The following is a 21,887-nucleotide window of genomic DNA, read 5'->3' on the forward strand; positions in this document are numbered from 1 at the left end:
TGCTCCAGAGTTATTTCCCTGATTATTAATATCTGACAGGCAGTGATTGATCCTGCATTCTCACCTTCCTCTCTGTTGCACATTCTTATTGTTCCTATATGCTCTCTATTTCCATCAGACTTTTTTTGTCCTTCGGTGGGGCTCTAACATATGTGCACCATTTATTATTTATTTTTATGGATTCCTTTCTTTTTTCATGCTAGCGTTCATTATGCAGTAGTCATTCATGATATATCTTATATTTGTGAATCCATTAGGGCTCTATATGTCTGGTGCATCACATTGGGTCTTTTCAGTGCACAATAGGCACCTTTTTCTGTTATGCTCTGCTGCCACCTTATGGACATCCTATCAGTGATGCCAGAAAAAAATGGACATGTCTCCGTGCAGCAATCACGGACACGCGGGTACGCCGCACGGAGACACGTGCAGTGAAAAATCACTGATGTGTGAGCAGACCCATTCATTATAATGGATCTGCGTATCTCAGTGATTCTGTTATGTTTAAAAAAAAGCACAAACGTACCAGAATCACTGACGTGTGAAACAGGCCTTATAGTGTTTTGATTTATGTATGTATTATACAACTTCTGTGGATCTTGTATGAGTGACTTTTCTTCATTTTATCGGATTGTTTTAAAATATTGAAATAAAGTCACGCTTCCTATGCATCCTTTTGTATTCTGATTGGCTACTATAATACAGTTTTTAGGCACTGAGATCGATACCAGAGGCATGGTCTTCCGCTTACCAGAGGATAAGCTCAAAAGGCTAAGGGACATAATAGAAGGGTTTAGTGCTGTTAAGAAGGTGGCATTAAGATAAATGAAATATATCTTCTCGGTCTTCTCGTTTTCTTGCTGAGTTGTGCCAATGGACAGAGTTTTTTCTAGACATTTGCTATTGGAAACTCAGGGAACCAAAGCTCCTGGATAGAGTTGAGCGCGGTTCGTGGTTCGTGGTTCTCCAGTTCTAGGCTCGAGTGATTTTGGGGCATGTTCTAGATCGAACTAGAACTCGAGTTTTTTGCAAAAGCTCGATAGTTCTAGAAACGTTCGAGAACGGTTCTAGCAGCCAAAAAACAGCTAAATCATAGCTTGGTTTCTGCTGTAATAGTGTAAGTCACTCTGTGAATCAAACTATTATCACATTTCAGTGTATAGTGTGCGTGAACAGCGCCTTCAGATCACTGCTGTTTCTATAATGGCGATCGCCATTTTTTTTTTTTTTTTCTTGTCTTCCTTCCCTAAGTGCGCGCGTCTTGTGGGGCGGGCCAGCATGTCAGCCAATCACAGACACACACACAGCTAAGTTGACTTTGAGCCAGAGAAGCAACGGCATGTGTGATAGGATCTGCATGTCACATGTCCCTGCATTATAAAACCGGACATTTTCTTCACGGACGCCATTATCTGCCTTCTGCGTCTTTGGTGTCAGACATCACTGTCGCAGCTCCGTCCTCCTGAGTCCTATAGCCGATACAGCTGTATGCGCTGCATACACAGCGTTAGACAGCATAGGGAGAGCACTTTATAGCAGTCCTTTTAAGGACTCAAACCGGCAGGGTCAGAGAGCCATAGGTGACAGGTCCTGCAAACAGCAACAGCATCTGTGTAGCCAAGGTCAGGGATTTCCTCCCTGCATTTCACCATTAGGAGGGAATAGAAAGGCAGGCTTCCATTCCTCTACCCAGAGCACCACAATCCTGCCACTGTACCCTCCTATCCTCTGCACACTCCAACTCATTATAACTAAGCCATTATACTAGCAAACACTCAGTGTACCTAGTGGCATCCTATCTGTGGCTATTGGACTTTGCTATAGTCCCACTAGTGCAAAGACATTTGCAGAGCACGTCTGCCTGCATTGCACACTCCAACTTTTTTAAACTAAGCAATTTTACTAGCAAACACTCAGTGTACCTAGTGGCATCCTATACGTGGCTATTGGACTTTGCTATAGTCCCACTAGTGCCAAGACATTTGCAGAGCGCATCTGCCTGCGTTGCACACTCCAACTAATTTTAACTTAGCCATTATACTAGCAAACACTCAGTGTACCTAGTGGCATCCTATACGTGGCTATTGGACTTTGCTATAGTCCCACTAGTGCCAAGACATTTGCAGAGCGCATCTGCCTGCGTTGCACACTCCAACTAATTATAAGTAAGCCATTATACTAGCAAACACTCAGTGTACCTAGTGGCATCCTATCTGTGGCTATTGGACTTTGCTATAGTCCCACTAGTGCAAAGACATTTGCAGAGCACGTCTGCCTGCATTGCACACTCCAACTTTTTTAAACTAAGCAATTTTACTAGCAAACACTCAGTGTACCTAGTGGCATCCTATACGTGGCTATTGGACTTTGCTATAGTCCCACTAGTGCCAAGACATTTGCAGAGCGCATCTGCCTGCGTTGCACACTCCAACTAATTATAAGTAAGCCATTATACTAGCAAACACTCAGTGTACCTAGTGGCATCCTATCTGTGGCTATTGGACTTTGCTATAGTCCCACTAGTGCCAAGACATTTGCAGAGCGCATCTGCCTGCGTTGCACACTCCAACTAATTATAAGTAAGCCATTATACTAGCAAACACTCAGTGTACCTAGTGGCATCCTATACGTGGCTATTGGACCTTGCTATAGTCCCACTAGTGCCAAGACATTTGCAGAGCGCATCTGCCTGCGTTGCACACTCCAACTAATTATAAGTAAGCCATTATACTAGCAAACACTCAGTGTACCTAGTGGCATCCTATACGTGGCTATTGGACCTTGCTATAGTCCCACTAGTGCCAAGACATTTGCAGAGCGCATCTGCCTGCGTTGCACACTCCAACTAATTATAAGTAAGCCATTATTATTATTATTATTATTTATTATTATAGCGCCATTTATTCCATGGCGCTTTACAAGTGAAAGGGTATACGTACAACAATCATTAACAGTACATAACAGACTGGTACAGGAGGAGAGAGGACCCTGCCCGCGAGGGCTTACAGTCTACAGGGAATGGGTGATGGTACAATAGGTGAGGACAGAGCTGGTTGCGCAGTGGTCTACTGGACTGAGGGCTGTTGTAGGTTATAGGCTTGTTGGAAGAGGTGGGTCTTGAGGTTCCTCTTGAAGCTTTCCACGGTAGGGGAGAGTCTGATGTGCTGAGGTAGAGCATTCCAAAGTATGGGGGATGCACGGGAGAAATCTTGTACGCGATTGTGGGAAGAGGAGATAAGGGAGGAGCAGAGAAGGAGATCTTGTGAGGATCTGAGGTTGCGTGCAGGTAGGTACCGGGAGACTAGGTCACAGATGTAGGGAGGAGACAGGTTGTGCATGGCTTTGTATGTCATGGTTAGTGTTTTGAACTGGAGTCGTTGGGTGATGGGAAGCCAGTGAAGGGATTGGCAGAGTGGCGAGGCTGGGGAGTAGCGAGGGGAGAGGTGGATTAAGCGGGCCGCAGAGTTTAGGATAGATTGGAGGGGTGCAAGAGTGTTGGAAGGGAGGCCAGAGAGCAGGAGGTTGCAGTAGTCGAGGCGGGAGATGATGAGGGCATGCACTAATGTTTTTGCTGATTCTTGGTTAAGGAAAGCACGGATCCGGGAGATGTTTTTGAGTTGTAATCGGCATGAGGTGAAGAGGGCTTGGATGTGTGGCTTGAAGGATAGAGCAGAGTCGAGGGTCACTCCAAGGCAACGAGCTTGTGAGACTGGGGAGAGTAAGCAACCATCGAGTTTGATGGAAAGGCTTGTTGGAGGAGATGAGTGAGGAGGAGGAAAGACAATGAATTCTGTTTTGTCCATGTTAAGTTTTAGGAATCGCACAGAGAAGAAGGATGAAATAGCAGACAGACATTGTGGGATTCTGGTTAGTAGAGAGGTAATGTCAGGTCCATTATACTAGCAAACACTCAGTGTACCTAGTGGCATCCTATCTGTGGCTATTGGACTTTGCTATAGTCCCACTAGTGCCAAGACATTTGCAGAGCGCATCTGCCTGCGTTGCACACTCCAACTAATTATAAGTAAGCCATTATACTAGCAAACACTCAGTGTACCTAGTGGCATCCTATACGTGGCTATTGGACCTTGCTATAGTCCCACTAGTGCCAAGACATTTGCAGAGCGCATCTGCCTGCGTTGCACACTCCAACTAATTATAAGTAAGCCATTATACTAGCAAACACTCAGTGTACCTAGTGGCATCCTATACGTGGCTATTGGACCTTGCTATAGTCCCACTAGTGCCAAGACATTTGCAGAGCGCATCTGCCTGCGTTGCACACTCCAACTAATTATAAGTAAGCCATTATTATTATTATTATTATTATTTATTATTATAGCGCCATTTATTCCATGGCGCTTTACAAGTGAAAGGGTATACGTACAACAATCATTAACAGTACATAACAGACTGGTACAGGAGGAGAGAGGACCCTGCCCGCGAGGGCTTACAGTCTACAGGGAATGGGTGATGGTACAATAGGTGAGGACAGAGCTGGTTGCGCAGTGGTCTACTGGACTGAGGGCTGTTGTAGGTTATAGGCTTGTTGGAAGAGGTGGGTCTTGAGGTTCCTCTTGAAGCTTTCCACGGTAGGGGAGAGTCTGATGTGCTGAGGTAGAGCATTCCAAAGTATGGGGGATGCACGGGAGAAATCTTGTACGCGATTGTGGGAAGAGGAGATAAGGGAGGAGCAGAGAAGGAGATCTTGTGAGGATCTGAGGTTGCGTGCAGGTAGGTACCGGGAGACTAGGTCACAGATGTAGGGAGGAGACAGGTTGTGCATGGCTTTGTATGTCATGGTTAGTGTTTTGAACTGGAGTCGTTGGGTGATGGGAAGCCAGTGAAGGGATTGGCAGAGTGGCGAGGCTGGGGAGTAGCGAGGGGAGAGGTGGATTAAGCGGGCCGCAGAGTTTAGGATAGATTGGAGGGGTGCAAGAGTGTTGGAAGGGAGGCCAGAGAGCAGGAGGTTGCAGTAGTCGAGGCGGGAGATGATGAGGGCATGCACTAATGTTTTTGCTGATTCTTGGTTAAGGAAAGCACGGATCCGGGAGATGTTTTTGAGTTGTAATCGGCATGAGGTGAAGAGGGCTTGGATGTGTGGCTTGAAGGATAGAGCAGAGTCGAGGGTCACTCCAAGGCAACGAGCTTGTGAGACTGGGGAGAGTAAGCAACCATCGAGTTTGATGGAAAGGCTTGTTGGAGGAGATGAGTGAGGAGGAGGAAAGACAATGAATTCTGTTTTGTCCATGTTAAGTTTTAGGAATCGCACAGAGAAGAAGGATGAAATAGCAGACAGACATTGTGGGATTCTGGTTAGTAGAGAGGTAATGTCAGGTCCATTATACTAGCAAACACTCAGTGTACCTAGTGGCATCCTATCTGTGGCTATTGGACTTTGCTATAGTCCCACTAGTGCCAAGACATTTGCAGAGCGCATCTGCCTGCGTTGCACACTCCAACTAATTATAAGTAAGCCATTATACTAGCAAACACTCAGTGTACCTAGTGGCATCCTATACGTGGCTATTGGACCTTGCTATAGTCCCACTAGTGCCAAGACATTTGCAGAGCGCATCTGCCTGCGTTGCACACTCCAACTAATTATAAGTAAGCCATTATACTAGCAAACACTCAGTGTACCTAGTGGCATCCTATACGTGGCTATTGGACTTTGCTATAGTCCCACTAGTGCAAAGACATTTGCAGAGCACGTCTGCCTGCATTGCACACTCCAACTTTTTTAAACTAAGCAATTTTACTAGCAAACACTCAGTGTACCTAGTGGCATCCTATACGTGGCTATTGGACTTTGCTATAGTCCCACTAGTGCCAAGACATTTGCAGAGCGCATCTGCCTGCGTTGCACACTCCAACTAATTTTAACTTAACCATTATACTAGAAAACACTCAGTGTACCTAGTGGCATCCTATACGTGGCTATTGGACTTTGCTATAGTCCCACTAGTGCCAAGACATTTGCAGAGCGCATCTGCCTGCGTTGCACACTCCAACTAATTATAAGTAAGCCATTATACTAGCAAACACTCAGTGTACCTAGTGGCATCCTATACGTGGCTATTGGACCTTGCTATAGTCCCACTAGTGCCAAGACATTTGCAGAGCGCATCTGCCTGCGTTGCACACTCCAACTAATTATAAGTAAGCCATTATACTAGCAAACACTCAGTGTACCTAGTGGCATCCTATACGTGGCTATTGGACTTTGCTATAGTCCCACTAGTGCCAAGACATTTGCAGAGCGCATCTGCCTGCGTTGCACACTCCAACTAATTATAAGTAAGCCATTATACTAGCAAACACTCAGTGTACCTAGTGGCATCCTATACGTGGCTATTGGACCTTGCTATAGTCCCACTAGTGCCAAGACATTTGCAGAGCGCATCTGCCTGCGTTGCACACTCCAACTAATTATAAGTAAGCCATTATACTAGCAAACACTCAGTGTACCTAGTGGCATCCTATCTGTGGCTATTGGACTTTGCTATAGTCCCACTAGTGCCAAGACATTTGCAGAGCGCATCTGCCTGCGTTGCACACTCCAACTAATTATAAGTAAGCCATTATACTAGCAAACACTCAGTGTACCTAGTGGCATCCTATACGTGGCTATTGGACTTTGCTATAGTCCCACTAGTGCCAAGACATTTGCAGAGCGCATCTGCCTGCGTTGCACACTCCAACTAATTATAAGTAAGCCATTATACTAGCAAACACTCAGTGTACCTAGTGGCATCCTATACGTGGCTATTGGACTTTGCTATAGTCCCACTAGTGCCAAGACATTTGCAGAGCGCATCTGCCTGCGTTGCACACTCCAACTAATTTTAACTTAGCCATTATACTAGCAAACACTCAGTGTACCTAGTGGCATCCTATACGTGGCTATTGGACTTTGCTATAGTCCCACTAGTGCCAAGACATTTGCAGAGCGCATCTGCCTGCGTTGCACACTCCAACTAATTATAAGTAAGCCATTATACTAGCAAACACTCAGTGTACCTAGTGGCATCCTATACGTGGCTATTGGACTTTGCTATAGTCCCACTAGTGCAAAGACATTTGCAGAGCACGTCTGCCTGCATTGCACACTCCAACTTTTTTAAACTAAGCAATTTTACTAGCAAACACTCAGTGTACCTAGTGGCATCCTATACGTGGCTATTGGACTTTGCTATAGTCCCACTAGTGCCAAGACATTTGCAGAGCGCATCTGCCTGCGTTGCACACTCCAACTAATTTTAACTTAACCATTATACTAGCAAACACTCAGTGTACCTAGTGGCATCCTATACGTGGCTATTGGACTTTGCTATAGTCCCACTAGTGCCAAGACATTTGCAGAGCGCATCTGCCTGCGTTGCACACTCCAACTAATTATAAGTAAGCCATTATACTAGCAAACACTCAGTGTACCTAGTGGCATCCTATACGTGGCTATTGGACCTTGCTATAGTCCCACTAGTGCCAAGACATTTGCAGAGCGCATCTGCCTGCGTTGCACACTCCAACTAATTATAAGTAAGCCATTATACTAGCAAACACTCAGTGTACCTAGTGGCATCCTATACGTGGCTATTGGACTTTGCTATAGTCCCACTAGTGCCAAGACATTTGCAGAGCGCATCTGCCTGCGTTGCACACTCCAACTAATTATAAGTAAGCCATTATACTAGCAAACACTCAGTGTACCTAGTGGCATCCTATACGTGGCTATTGGACCTTGCTATAGTCCCACTAGTGCCAAGACATTTGCAGAGCGCATCTGCCTGCGTTGCACACTCCAACTAATTATAAGTAAGCCATTATACTAGCAAACACTCAGTGTACCTAGTGGCATCCTATCTGTGGCTATTGGACTTTGCTATAGTCCCACTAGTGCCAAGACATTTGCAGAGCGCATCTGCCTGCGTTGCACACTCCAACTAATTATAAGTAAGCCATTATACTAGCAAACACTCAGTGTACCTAGTGGCATCCTATACGTGGCTATTGGACTTTGCTATAGTCCCACTAGTGCCAAGACATTTGCAGAGCGCATCTGCCTGCGTTGCACACTCCAACTAATTATAAGTAAGCCATTATACTAGCAAACACTCAGTGTACCTAGTGGCATCCTATACGTGGCTATTGGACTTTGCTATAGTCCCACTAGTGCCAAGACATTTGCAGAGCGCATCTGCCTGCGTTGCACACTCCAACTAATTTTAACTTAGCCATTATACTAGCAAACACTCAGTGTACCTAGTGGCATCCTATACGTGGCTATTGGACTTTGCTATAGTCCCACTAGTGCCAAGACATTTGCAGAGCGCATCTGCCTGCGTTGCACACTCCAACTAATTATAAGTAAGCCATTATACTAGCAAACACTCAGTGTACCTAGTGGCATCCTATACGTGGCTATTGGACTTTGCTATAGTCCCACTAGTGCCAAGACATTTGCAGAGCGCATCTGCCTGCGTTGCACACTCCAACTAATTTTAACTTAGCCATTATACTAGCAAACACTCAGTGTACCTAGTGGCATCCTATACGTGGCTATTGGACTTTGCTATAGTCCCACTAGTGCAAAGACATTTGCAGAGCACGTCTGCCTGCATTGCACACTCCAACTTTTTTAAACTAAGCAATTTTACTAGCAAACACTCAGTGTACCTAGTGGCATCCTATACGTGGCTATTGGACTTTGCTATAGTCCCACTAGTGCCAAGACATTTGCAGAGCGCATCTGCCTGCGTTGCACACTCCAACTAATTATAAGTAAGCCATTATACTAGCAAACACTCAGTGTACCTAGTGGCATCCTATCTGTGGCTATTGGACTTTGCTATAGTCCCACTAGTGCCAAGACATTTGCAGAGCGCATCTGCCTGCGTTGCACACTCCAACTAATTATAAGTAAGCCATTATACTAGCAAACACTCAGTGTACCTAGTGGCATCCTATACGTGGCTATTGGACCTTGCTATAGTCCCACTAGTGCCAAGACATTTGCAGAGCGCATCTGCCTGCGTTGCACACTCCAACTAATTATAAGTAAGCCATTATACTAGCAAACACTCAGTGTACCTAGTGGCATCCTATACGTGGCTATTGGACCTTGCTATAGTCCCACTAGTGCCAAGACATTTGCAGAGCGCATCTGCCTGCGTTGCACACTCCAACTAATTATAAGTAAGCCATTATTATTATTATTATTATTTATTATTATAGCGCCATTTATTCCATGGCGCTTTACAAGTGAAAGGGTATACGTACAACAATCATTAACAGTACATAACAGACTGGTACAGGAGGAGAGAGGACCCTGCCCGCGAGGGCTTACAGTCTACAGGGAATGGGTGATGGTACAATAGGTGAGGACAGAGCTGGTTGCGCAGTGGTCTACTGGACTGAGGGCTGTTGTAGGTTATAGGCTTGTTGGAAGAGGTGGGTCTTGAGGTTCCTCTTGAAGCTTTCCACGGTAGGGGAGAGTCTGATGTGCTGAGGTAGAGCATTCCAAAGTATGGGGGATGCACGGGAGAAATCTTGTACGCGATTGTGGGAAGAGGAGATAAGGGAGGAGCAGAGAAGGAGATCTTGTGAGGATCTGAGGTTGCGTGCAGGTAGGTACCGGGAGACTAGGTCACAGATGTAGGGAGGAGACAGGTTGTGCATGGCTTTGTATGTCATAGTTAGTGTTTTGAACTGGAGTCGTTGGGTGATGGGAAGCCAGTGAAGGGATTGGCAGAGTGGCGAGGCTGGGGAGTAGCGAGGGGAGAGGTGGATTAAGCGGGCCGCAGAGTTTAGGATAGATTGGAGGGGTGCAAGAGTGTTGGAAGGGAGGCCAGAGAGCAGGAGGTTGCAGTAGTCGAGGCGGGAGATGATGAGGGCATGCACTAATGTTTTTGATGATTCTTGGTTAAGGAAAGCACGGATCCGGGAGATGTTTTTGAGTTGTAATCGGCATGAGGTGAAGAGGGCTTGGATGTGTGGCTTGAAGGATAGAGCAGAGTCGAGGGTCACTCCAAGGCAACGAGCTTGTGAGACTGGGGAGAGTAAGCAACCATCGAGTTTGATGGAAAGGCTTGTTGGAGGAGATGAGTGAGGAGGAGGAAAGACAATGAATTCTGTTTTGTCCATGTTAAGTTTTAGGAATCGCACAGAGAAGAAGGATGAAATAGCAGACAGACATTGTGGGATTCTGGTTAGTAGAGAGGTAATGTCAGGTCCATTATACTAGCAAACACTCAGTGTACCTAGTGGCATCCTATCTGTGGCTATTGGACTTTGCTATAGTCCCACTAGTGCCAAGACATTTGCAGAGCGCATCTGCCTGCGTTGCACACTCCAACTAATTATAAGTAAGCCATTATACTAGCAAACACTCAGTGTACCTAGTGGCATCCTATACGTGGCTATTGGACCTTGCTATAGTCCCACTAGTGCCAAGACATTTGCAGAGCGCATCTGCCTGCGTTGCACACTCCAACTAATTATAAGTAAGCCATTATACTAGCAAACACTCAGTGTACCTAGTGGCATCCTATACGTGGCTATTGGACTTTGCTATAGTCCCACTAGTGCAAAGACATTTGCAGAGCACGTCTGCCTGCATTGCACACTCCAACTTTTTTAAACTAAGCAATTATACTAGCAAACACTCAGTGTACCTAGTGGCATTCTATACGTGGCTATTGGACTTTGCTATAGTCCCACTAGTGCCAAGACATTTGCAGAGCGCATCTGCCTGCGTTGCACACTCCAACTAATTATAAGTAAGCCATTATACTAGCAAACACTCAGTGTACCTAGTGGCATCCTATACGTGGCTATTGGACATTGCTATAGTCCCACTAGTGCCAAGACATTTGCAGAGCGCATCTGCCTGCGTTGCACACTCCAACTAATTATAAGTAAGCCATTATACTAGCAAACACTCAGTGTACCTAGTGGCATCCTATACGTGGCTATTGGACTTTGCTATAGTCCCACTAGTGCCAAGACATTTGCAGAGCGCATCTGCCTGCGTTGCACACTCCAACTAATTATAAGTAAGCCATTATACTAGCAAACACTCAGTGTACCTAGTGGCATCCTATACGTGGCTATTGGACTTTGCTATAGTCCCACTAGTGCCAAGACATTTGCAGAGCGCATCTGCCTGCGTTGCACACTCCAACTAATTTTAACTTAGCCATTATACTAGCAAACACTCAGTGTACCTAGTGGCATCCTATACGTGGCTATTGGACTTTGCTATAGTCCCACTAGTGCCAAGACATTTGCAGAGCGCATCTGCCTGCGTTGCACACTCCAACTAATTATAAGTAAGCCATTATACTAGCAAACACTCAGTGTACCTAGTGGCATCCTATACGTGGCTATTGGACTTTGCTATAGTCCCACTAGTGCCAAGACATTTGCAGAGCGCATCTGCCTGCGTTGCACACTCCAACTAATTTTAACTTAGCCATTATACTAGCAAACAGTGTACCTAGTGGCATCCTATACGTGGCTATTGGACTTTGCTATAGTCCCACTAGTGCCAAGACATTTGCAGAGCGCATCTGCCTGCGTTGCACACTCCAACTCATTATAACTAAGTTGCATTGTCAGGGATATTTATTCTTTATTATTCTGCTGTTAATAAAGCTAGACCACCACTGCAATCTTCACCACCTCTCAATTTTTACTACCACATTTTCAGTCCACAATCTTGTCGCAATCAACATGAGTGGCAAAATGACAGATGCTGGTGGAAAGGGGAAGAGGCGTGGTGGAAAAGGCAAAAAAGGTTTTGTCTGTGGGGAAAGTGCAGCAGCACTGAATACACGTTCAGAGACAACGCTGGCAGCTGGACACGACAAAATCTCCAAGGCGTAACTGGAGAGCTCTGGCCATTTTTCTAGGTTTGAAGCCCAAAAGGAGCAAGGCTCCAGTTGCACAGCCATGGCATCGATGTTCATTTGGAGATACTCCTGTATCATCCTCTCCAGCCGTTGAGTATGTGTCAGACTTGTTGTCTCTGGTGGCCTTGCAAAAGAGGGTCTAAAAAAATTATGAAAAGATTCCATAAAATTGCTGTTACCGGCACCAGATACGGTCCTACTGGTACGGGTAGACTGTTGAAGATGACGAGACCGTCCCATGTTTGTCAAGTTACAACTGGGAGATTCCCTACCTGCACGGTTGTTTGGTGGAAAAGCCGAGCTAAGATCGAGTAACAGCTTCTGCTGATACTCCTGCATACGTGCGTCCCTTTCTATGGCTGGAATTATGTCACAAAATTTGGACTTGTACCGGGGATCTAATAGTGTGGCAATCCAGTAGTCATCATCACTTCTAATTTTGACAATACGACTGTCATGTTGGAGGTAGTGCAACAAAAAGGCACTCATGTGTCTTGCGCAGCCATGCGGACCAAGTCCACGCTGTGTTTGTGGCATAGAGGTGCTACCCGTTCTTTCTTCCTCTGACATCTCCCCCCAACCTCTTTCAACTGAAATTTGACCAAGGTCTCCCTCATCCGCTGAGTCTTCCATGTCCATGGACAGTTCGTCCTCCATTTCTTCATGTTCTCCTGCACCTTGCTCAACATTTCGCCTGCTACTATGCGCCCTTGTCGATCCCTGTTCCCCATGGTCCCATGCCTGCTGCGTTGGTGATGATGAACGTCTGGACCTTGGTGATGTTGTTGTCCCTTGCGCATATGAATCCTCCTGTAGTTCCTCCCCTTCATGTTGTCCCACCCCCTGACTCCGAATAGTGTTTAGCGTGTGCTCCAGCATGTAAATGACTGGAATCGTCATGCTGATAATGGCATTGTCAGAGCTAAACATATTCGTCGCCATGTCGAAACTGTGCAGAAGGGTGCATAGGTCCTTGATCTGAGACCACTCCATCAGGGTGATCTGCCCCACCTCTGCATCTCGTTGGCCCAGGCTATACGTCATGACGTATTGCACCAGGGCTCTGCGGTGCTGCCACAGTCGCTGTAACATGTGGAGAGTTGAATTCCAGCGTGTCGCCACATCGCATTTCAGGCGATGAACCGGCAGGCCGAAAGACTTCTGGAGCGATGCAAGTCGCTCTGCTGCGGCGCTTGAACGGCGGAAGTGAGCTGACAGTTTTCGTGCCCTGTTCAGAAGGCCATCTAGGCCGGGATAGTGTGTTAAAAATTGCTGGACGACAAGGTTCAACACGTGAGCCATACAAGGTACGTGTGTCACAATGCCCAGGCGAAGTGCCGCACCCAGGTTTGCAGCATTGTCGCACACGGCCTTACCAGGCTGCAGGTTGAGTGGAGACAACCATTTATTAAACTCGGACCGCAGAGCTGACCACAACTCCTCAGCTGTGTGACTCTTATTCCCAAGACATGTCAAGCTAAAGACCGCCTGATGCCGTTACGCTCTGCTGCCAGCATAGTAATGAGGCGTGCGTGATTCCTTCTGCGCAGTGAGAACGCTGGTGGCCTGACCAGGCAGGCTTGGGGCGGAGGTGGAGGACCCAGATGAGGTGGAGGATGCAGAAGCTGTGGCGGAACTTGGACAGACAGAGGATTGACACACAAGTCGTGGGGACGGCAAGACTTGTGCAGCAGACCCTTCACCATCTATCACCATAGTTACCCAGTGCCCAGTCAGCGACATGTAACGTCCCTGTCCATGCTTACTGGTCCAAGTATCGGTGGTGAAATGCACCCGTTCACACACAGAGTTTCTCAAGGAAGCGGTGATGTTGTGTGCGACATGCTGGTGTAGCACGGGCACACCTTTCTTAGAGAAGTAGTGGCGACTAGGCATCTGGTACTGGGGCACAGCGACAGACATAAGGTCTCTAAAATCCTGTGTGTCCACTAGGCGGAAAGGCAGCATTTCGGTAGCCAACAGCTTACAGAGGGATAGAGTCAACCTCTTAGCTTTGTCATGGGTCGGAGGAAGTGGCCTTTTATTTGACCACATCTGAGGGACAGAGATCTGGCTGCTGTGTGTAGACGGTGTTGAGTAGGGTGTCCCTGGAAAAATGCAGGTTTGTGAGGAAAGTGCAGGCGGAGACATGATGTTGCCTTCATCCAACGTTGGTGCTATCGATGTCTGAGAGAGCTGTACACACTCACTTGTTTCCCCTTCCAAACCAACTGACGACCTTACAAGCAAACTGCCTGTTGCGGTTACAGTGGTGGAAGTTTGGCGTGGAAAAACAGGTGTGACAGCTGTCCCCACAGTCCTAGAAGATGAAGAGCGCGCGGATGCACTGGAAGGGGCGGGCGGTGGATGGTTCGCTCTTGCAGCATTGCAGCACAGTGAGCTTCCCACCGGGACCTATGATATTTATTCATGTGACGATTCATGGAAGAAGTTGTCAAACTGCTGAGGTTTTGACCTCTACTAAGAGAATCATGACAAATTTTACATATCACATGATTTGGGCGATCTTTTTCTATGTCAAAAAAGGACCAGGCTAGGCAAGGCTTAGAGGCCATGCGACCTGTTGATCCACCCCGAATAATGCTCATAGGCAGAGTGGTGGCTGAGGATGCAGTTGTAGACGTGCTACCAGTGCTCCGACTCTGTCCAGGAAGGCGCAAGGTAACTTCGTCGTCGGTTGCATCCTCCTCCACCGCCTCTGTTGACCTCCTCGAGTGCCTGACTGGGGGTTGACAGTAGGTGGGATCTAGAACTTCATCATCAATTGTTGTGTTTGCACTCCCCTCCCCCTCAGACCGAGCCTCTTCTTGCCCTGACCGAATATTTAAGTTGTCATCCCAATCGGGTATCTGCGTCTCATCTTCATCAGTATGTTCCTCATTGTCTATAACCACAGGTGTTACAGTTTGTGACAAAGGGTCAACATTATGCTCAGAAACTTGGTCCTCACGGCCTGAATCAGAGTCACAAAGGTTCTGGGCATCACTGCAGACCATTTCCTGTTCTGTACTCACTGTAGCTTGGGAGCAGACCTCTGATTCCCAGGCTATAGTGTGACTGAACAGCTCTGCAGACTCAGCCATCTCAGTTCCACCATACTGTGCAGGGCTGATGGAGACTTCAGAGCTGGGAGAAATCAAGTGTGATTGGGATGACAACTCAGAGGACTGGTGTTTTTTGGATGCGGTACTTGAAGTGGCTGAGAGGGCACTTGTTGGACCACTTGAGATCCATTCAAGCATTTTCCTTTTTTGCCCATCATCTACCTTTCTTCCTGTTGTTCGTGTCCGTAAAAAAGGGAGCACATCGGATTGTCCACGGTAAGTAGTAGACATCTTACTTTTGCTGGTAGATGGTCTATCTTCAGCAGATGATAATGGAGCTTTGCCACTTTCCCCACAGACAAAACCTTTTTTGCCTTTTCCACCACGCCTCTTCCCCTTTCCACCAGCATCTGTCATTTTGCCACTCATGTTGATTGCGACAAGATTGTGGACTGAAAATGTGGTAGTAAAAATTGAGAGGTGGTGAAGATTGCAGTGGTGGTCTAGCTTTATTAACAGCAGAATAATAAAGAATAAATATCCCTGACAATGCAACTTAGTTATAATGAGTTGGAGTGTGCAACGCAGGCAGATGCGCTCTGCAAATGTCTTGGCACTAGTGGGACTATAGCAAAGTCCAATAGCCACGTATAGGATGCCACTAGGTACACTGAGTGTTTGCTAGTATAATGGCTAAGTTAAAATTAGTTGGAGTGTGCAACGCAGGCAGATGCGCTCTGCAAATGTCTTGGCACTAGTGGGACTATAGCAAAGTCCAATAGCCACGTATAGGATGCCACTAGGTACACTGAGTGTTTGCTAGTATAATGGCTTACTTATAATTAGTTGGAGTGTGCAACGCAGGCAGATGCGCTCTGCAAATGTCTTGGCACTAGTGGGACTATAGCAAAGTCCAATAGCCACGTATAGGATGCCACTAGGTACACTGAGTGTTTGCTAGTATAATGGCTAAGTTAAAATTAGTTGGAGTGTGCAACGCAGGCAGATGCGCTCTGCAAATGTCTTGGCACTAGTGGGACTATAGCAAAGTCCAATAGCCACGTATAGGATGCCACTAGGTACACTGAGTGTTTGCTAGTATAATGGCTTACTTATAATTAGTTGGAGTGTGCAACGCAGGCAGATGCGCTCTGCAAATGTCTTGGCACTAGTGGGACTATAGCAAAGTCCAATAGCCACGTATAGGATGCCACTAGGTACACTGAGTGTTTGCTAGTATAATGGCTTACTTATAATTAGTTGGAGTGTGCAACGCAGGCAGATGCGCTCTGCAAATGTCTTGGCACTAGTGGGACTATAGCAAAGTCCAATAGCCACAGATAGGATGCCACTAGGTACACTGAGTATTTGCTAGTATAATGGCTTACTTATAATTAGTTGGAGTGTGCAACGCAGGCAGATGCGCTCTGCAAATGTCTTGGCACTAGTGGGACTATAGCAAGGTCCAATAGCCACGTATAGGATGCCACTAGGTACACTGAGTGTTTGCTAGTATAATGGCTTACTTATAATTAGTTGGAGTGTGCAACGCAGGCAGATGCGCTCTGCAAATGTCTTGGCACTAGTGGGACTATAGCAAAGTCCAATAGCCACGTATAGGATGCCACTAGGTACACTGAGTGTTTGCTAGTATAATGGCTTACTTATAATTAGTTGGAGTGTGCAACGCAGGCAGATGCGCTCTGCAAATGTCTTGGCACTAGTGGGACTATAGCAAGGTCCAATAGCCACGTATAGGATGCCACTAGGTACACTGAGTGTTTGCTAGTATAATGGCTTACTTATAATTAGTTGGAGTGTGCAACGCAGGCAGATGCGCTCTGCAAATGTCTTGGCACTAGTGGGACTATAGCAAAGTCCAATAGCCACGTATAGGATGCCACTAGGTACACTGAGTGTTTGCTAGTATAATGGCTAAGTTAAAATTAGTTGGAGTGTGCAACGCAGGCAGATGCGCTCTGCAAATGTCTTGGCACTAGTGGGACTATAGCAAAGTCCAATAGCCACGTATAGGATGCCACTAGGTACACTGAGTGTTTGCTAGTAAAATTGCTTAGTTTAAAAAAGTTGGAGTGTGCAATGCAGGCAGACGTGCTCTGCAAATGTCTTTGCACTAGTGGGACTATAGCAAAGTCCAATAGCCACAGATAGGATGCCACTAGGTACACTGAGTTTTTGCTAGTATAATGGCTTACTTATAATTAGTTGGAGTGTGCAACGCAGGCAGATGCGCTCTGCAAATGTCTTGGCACTAGTGGGACTATAGCAAGGTCCAATAGCCACGTATAGGATGCCACTAGGTACACTGAGTGTTTGCTAGTATAATGGCTTACTTATAATTAGTTGGAGTGTGCAACGCAGGCAGATGCGCTCTGCAAATGTCTTGGCACTAGTGGGACTATAGCAAGGTCCAATAGCCACGTATAGGATGCCACTAGGTACACTGAGTGTTTGCTAGTATAATGGCTTACTTATAATTAGTTGGAGTGTGCAACGCAGGCAGATGCGCTCTGCAAATGTCTTGGCACTAGTGGGACTATAGCAAGGTCCAATAGCCACGTATAGGATGCCACTAGGTACACTGAGTGTTTGCTAGTATAATGGCTTACTTATAATTAGTTGGAGTGTGCAACGCAGGCAGATGCGCTCTGCAAATGTCTTGGCACTAGTGGGACTATAGCGAGGTCAAATAGCCACGAATAGGATGCCACTAGGTACACTGAGTGTTTGCTAGTATATATGGCAAAATTATAGATGGAAAGGGAGAAGGGGAGGGGGGGAGAGAGGAGGCTGTAATTGACTACAAGGGTATGAGTTATGAGTGATCATAGGGATAGTGTTACATAAGTGGAAATACCTATGGAGGACCGGATGTGTAAGCGCATACCTTATACAAACCTATAGAGTGCTGATGGGTGAGAGTGTGATGTTAGATATAAGACATCCTATAGTGAATAGTGAGCCGTAATCAAGTGCAACAGGGATATTTCACGTGACTATGGGAACATGGAAGGTAAAGAAAGGGGAGAAAAAACTGTTAGACAAGGTAATCAGACATAATGTAACCAGTTGATCAGACATGACAAACATGACAAATAAAAAACAAGGAAGAATGGAACTCCATACATAGTGGAACCATATATAGTGTGAACACGAAAAAGAACCGGGCGTTAGAAAAAATGTGCACGGCCCAATGAATCAAGTCGGTTCTTCATATTCATGGTTTAAGCCCTTGGGTTCCAACGTGCCCAGAGTATATATCCAGAAAGATTCCCTTTCTTTGAGCTTCCTAATTCTATTGCCTCCTCTGCGTATGGCTGGGACATGTTCGATGACTTGGAATCTTAATTGGGCCACTGTGTGATTATGCGTCACAAAATGGTGTGGGACTGGTAATAGAATCTGCTTACAATGTATTGTTGACTTGTGCTTAGCACAAAAAAAGGGAATCTTTCTGGATATGTACTCTGGACACATTAAAACCCAAGGGCTTAAACCGTGAATATGAAGTACAGACTTGATTCATTGGGCCGTGCACCATGTCACCATGTGTGCAATTGCATTGTCCAATGGCTCACAATGGTTATGCGTTTTCATTGGATGGATAATCGAAGCCATGTTTTTTTCCTTTCTCTTGGGTTTGTTGTGTGAGTAGCCTATAGGATTAAGTTAGTTACCGCAGGCAGTGGATTTAGCTTCCTGTCTTTGGTCCAGTGGTAGATTGATTGTTTGGTCTATGAGCTGTTATGGGTTTTAATCCAGGTGAATGCCCATGGGCTGCCTATAACTGTGTGAAATATGTAGTTTTACTGGGCTGGGATGAGAGAATCCATCGAAGCATGGTGTAGGGATTGTGGTTCCTGTGTGCTAAGAAGAAAGGCTAGCACCAGCCAGAAAGCCCCATTACAGCCAATAATCAACCGCTAGCCGCTGGAACTCGTTGCTCTAGATCATGTCAAACTCTCACCAAGCAGGAATAGATACATTAGCCCACCATCCCACCCAAAGAGCAACTTCTGCTGCGCAGCTGGCTTTCTAGGCAGCAGCGCTATTGTGATGTCAGCGGGGGACATTGTGACAAGCCAGTGTTCCGTCACTTCATGTTGTGCACTGTTCAAACGGAAAATACATCAACAGGCAGACTACAGAAAAGCTTACTGACAAAGGATAGAGAGGGGCTTTCTCAGAGGGCTTTTTACAGTTTGTCTATTCCCAATTAGCCGTTTAAGTATGCTTAATGAAAGTACTAATTCTTTCATAGGCCGCCCATTCTTAGTATTTGACGTTCCTTATATTGCGGTATCAGGCTTCGCAGCAGGTTGCAAAACATTCATCACCCATGACTGTCCCCAATTGGGCTCAGAAGCTAAATGTCTATCATGACCTCTCTTTTTGAAAGTCCAAGAGCAAGCAAACTCTTCCTCCAGGAGAGGGAGCCAACAGATCACTAAAGACATCATCATTGCTCAAAGAAAACACCGAAAAACAATGGAAGCTTTAATTGGAGTGGAATCTGATAGCCAGCACCTGATGCCAAGTCTGCATCTTCTAACACCTGCAGTCACTGCAGCAGCTGAATCCAATGTGTCCAAAAGGGATCTATTCTATTCAATTGCAAATGATCTAGATAAGACTGAGAATAAGATACTGCACGGGACATAGCAGAGTTGGTCAAGTTGAGTGGAGATGAGTTTGCTATTTGGCACAGCTTTTGCATCAATAAAGCAAGTAAAAGGTGTGAAAGATAAAAAAAAAGGGTGAAAGTGTGAAAAGTGAATTGGCCAAATTGAGGTGCATATAAAGTTTTTGCTTTCTTTCAATTCACTAATGAGGCTCATTTGAATCAGGTGAATTGAGTTCTGCTTTTGGAAACTCGGTTAAGAAGGGGTGCACCGGTCCTGGAGGTACTGCAATACCAGGTCAATGCGTGGAGTGGACAGAGCAAGATTTTTTCCATCTCCTTGTTCTAAAAATCCATTTAATATATGGTCCCTAGAGAGGGGACGTATCAGATATTAAACTGATAAGAACAGATTTAATTTTTTTTTTTTCTGTTTATCAGTAGGACTTCAAAATAACAAAGGTGATCGCCTCCCGTTGCCTGGGAACCGTCCAGGCACAAGAGGGCTATGTGTCACCAGAAGGCGCACACACTCCCTCAAGGCCGGCAGACGTGCAATCCCAGGCACCTTCCAGTACCGACCAAGGTAGCGTCCTCCGAAACTACACTTGATCTTAGCCAAAAGGCTGAGAAGCTATAACCCGAATTGGTTACGGCCTTGAGTGGCACCCTGGCCTATACCGGACACATCTTAGGGAGAGGGAGACAAACCCACGCCTACAGAAGACATTTTGTCACCCAAGCCAAACCCTTGAAAAGGCTGTTTTGCAGAGCAAAAACAAGGAGAATGGTACTTTTTGCAGCCGCCGCCCACTGCAATGAATCTGAATAACTCCTCCTTTTGGGCACAAGCACCTCCCCTCCCCCTTGCAGTCTTTCCAATTCATGATACAAAAAGACGGACGGACAGGACAGGACAGGACCATCTGCCTGACTTTCCGTCACTGCCACCCTTTGCCATCCTTGCCCGTAGAAAGCCCTTTCATCATCCCCAAACCCTAATCTTTTCCCTTCCCTTCCCAGCTGCGTCTCACTCCCTTTCATTAGGAAGTGAGCGCAGCCTTTTCTCCGTTCTGCACATGCGCGACGTTAAACACAAATGCGCAGGCGTGCGTTCCATTAGCCTCACTGCATTCCACTCCCATACAGGAAGTGGGCACAGCTATTACTACGGTCGCACATAAAAGAACCCACGGCCACCACTGCACATAGCTGACTCCACCACAGGACACCCACTTCTACACCAACGCAGGTAAGACAGGATCGGCACCTCTATGCTCCCGTTACAATCAGGCTCAGTCACCATGTGATAACGCTCTCAACTCTTTAGTTGCAGGCTCCCCTTGCTTCACCTCCACTGGCTGTGCTGCCATTTCCTCTCCCACCTGGAAGTTATACTTTATTCCACTATTTTCCTGTTTCTCTCTTCCCCCTTTTCCCATAACCTACTTTTATCTGCATTTGTGGGGTATCTATATGCTATTTACATCATAGTTTTATTCATTAATATGGAAGGGAAGAGTGCCCATGAGAGTGTTGAACTGCGGAGAGCAAAAGATTAAGCTGCTCCGATTTGCCACCATTGATAAGCTGTTCTCAGTAGATACACATGCTATCCAAACAGCAGCATCCACCATTGCTTCAGCCCACCCATTCAGTGACAGCTCACCAAGTCAGCCAGAGGAGTGGTGTAAGGAATTACACGTAGGCACTGACTCCACACCTTCACATCACAAGAAGGGGGTCTACAGGCTAGTGCAAGAATACGAGCAAGTCTTCAGCAAACATCCGCTAGACTTTTGAAAAATAAAAGGGGTCAAACACTACATCCCCACAAGTGCACACCCACCCATCAAAGAGAGATATAAGCCAAATCTACCTGCACATTACCAGTGTACCAAGGACATATTGAGCAACATGAAGGAGGCTGGGGTTATCCGTGACAGTTGTAGCCTCTGGGCAGCTCCGTTGGTCCTGTTAAAGAAGAAGGACAGCACCACTCCCCTGTATTGAGGAATAGCTAGCTGCATTGACAACTGCAAATTATTTTTCTACCCTTGATCTCACTAGTCACTATTGGCAAGTGTCCGTTGCTGAGGCAGACCGGAAGAAGACCGCCTTTGCCACCCCGATGGGTCTCTGCGAGTTCAAAAGCATGCCCTTCGAGCTGTGCAATTTGCCAGGAACCTTCCAGAGGCTGATGGAATGCTGCTTGGGACACCGAAACTTTGAAACGGTACTGCTATACCTTTATGATGTTATTGT

General features: G+C 46.2%; 1 pseudogene; it reads right to left on the reverse strand.

Annotated features, from left to right (window-relative positions):
• Positions 1-19,883: 19,883 nt before the first annotated feature.
• LOC142285901 (U2 spliceosomal RNA) lies at positions 19,884-20,089 on the reverse strand (annotated as a pseudogene).
• Between the last annotated feature and the right edge of the window lie 1,798 nt (positions 20,090-21,887).

Source organism: Anomaloglossus baeobatrachus, unplaced genomic scaffold (assembly GCF_048569485.1).
Source record: "Anomaloglossus baeobatrachus isolate aAnoBae1 unplaced genomic scaffold, aAnoBae1.hap1 Scaffold_63, whole genome shotgun sequence".
Classification (NCBI taxonomy): Eukaryota; Metazoa; Chordata; class Amphibia; order Anura; family Aromobatidae; genus Anomaloglossus; species Anomaloglossus baeobatrachus.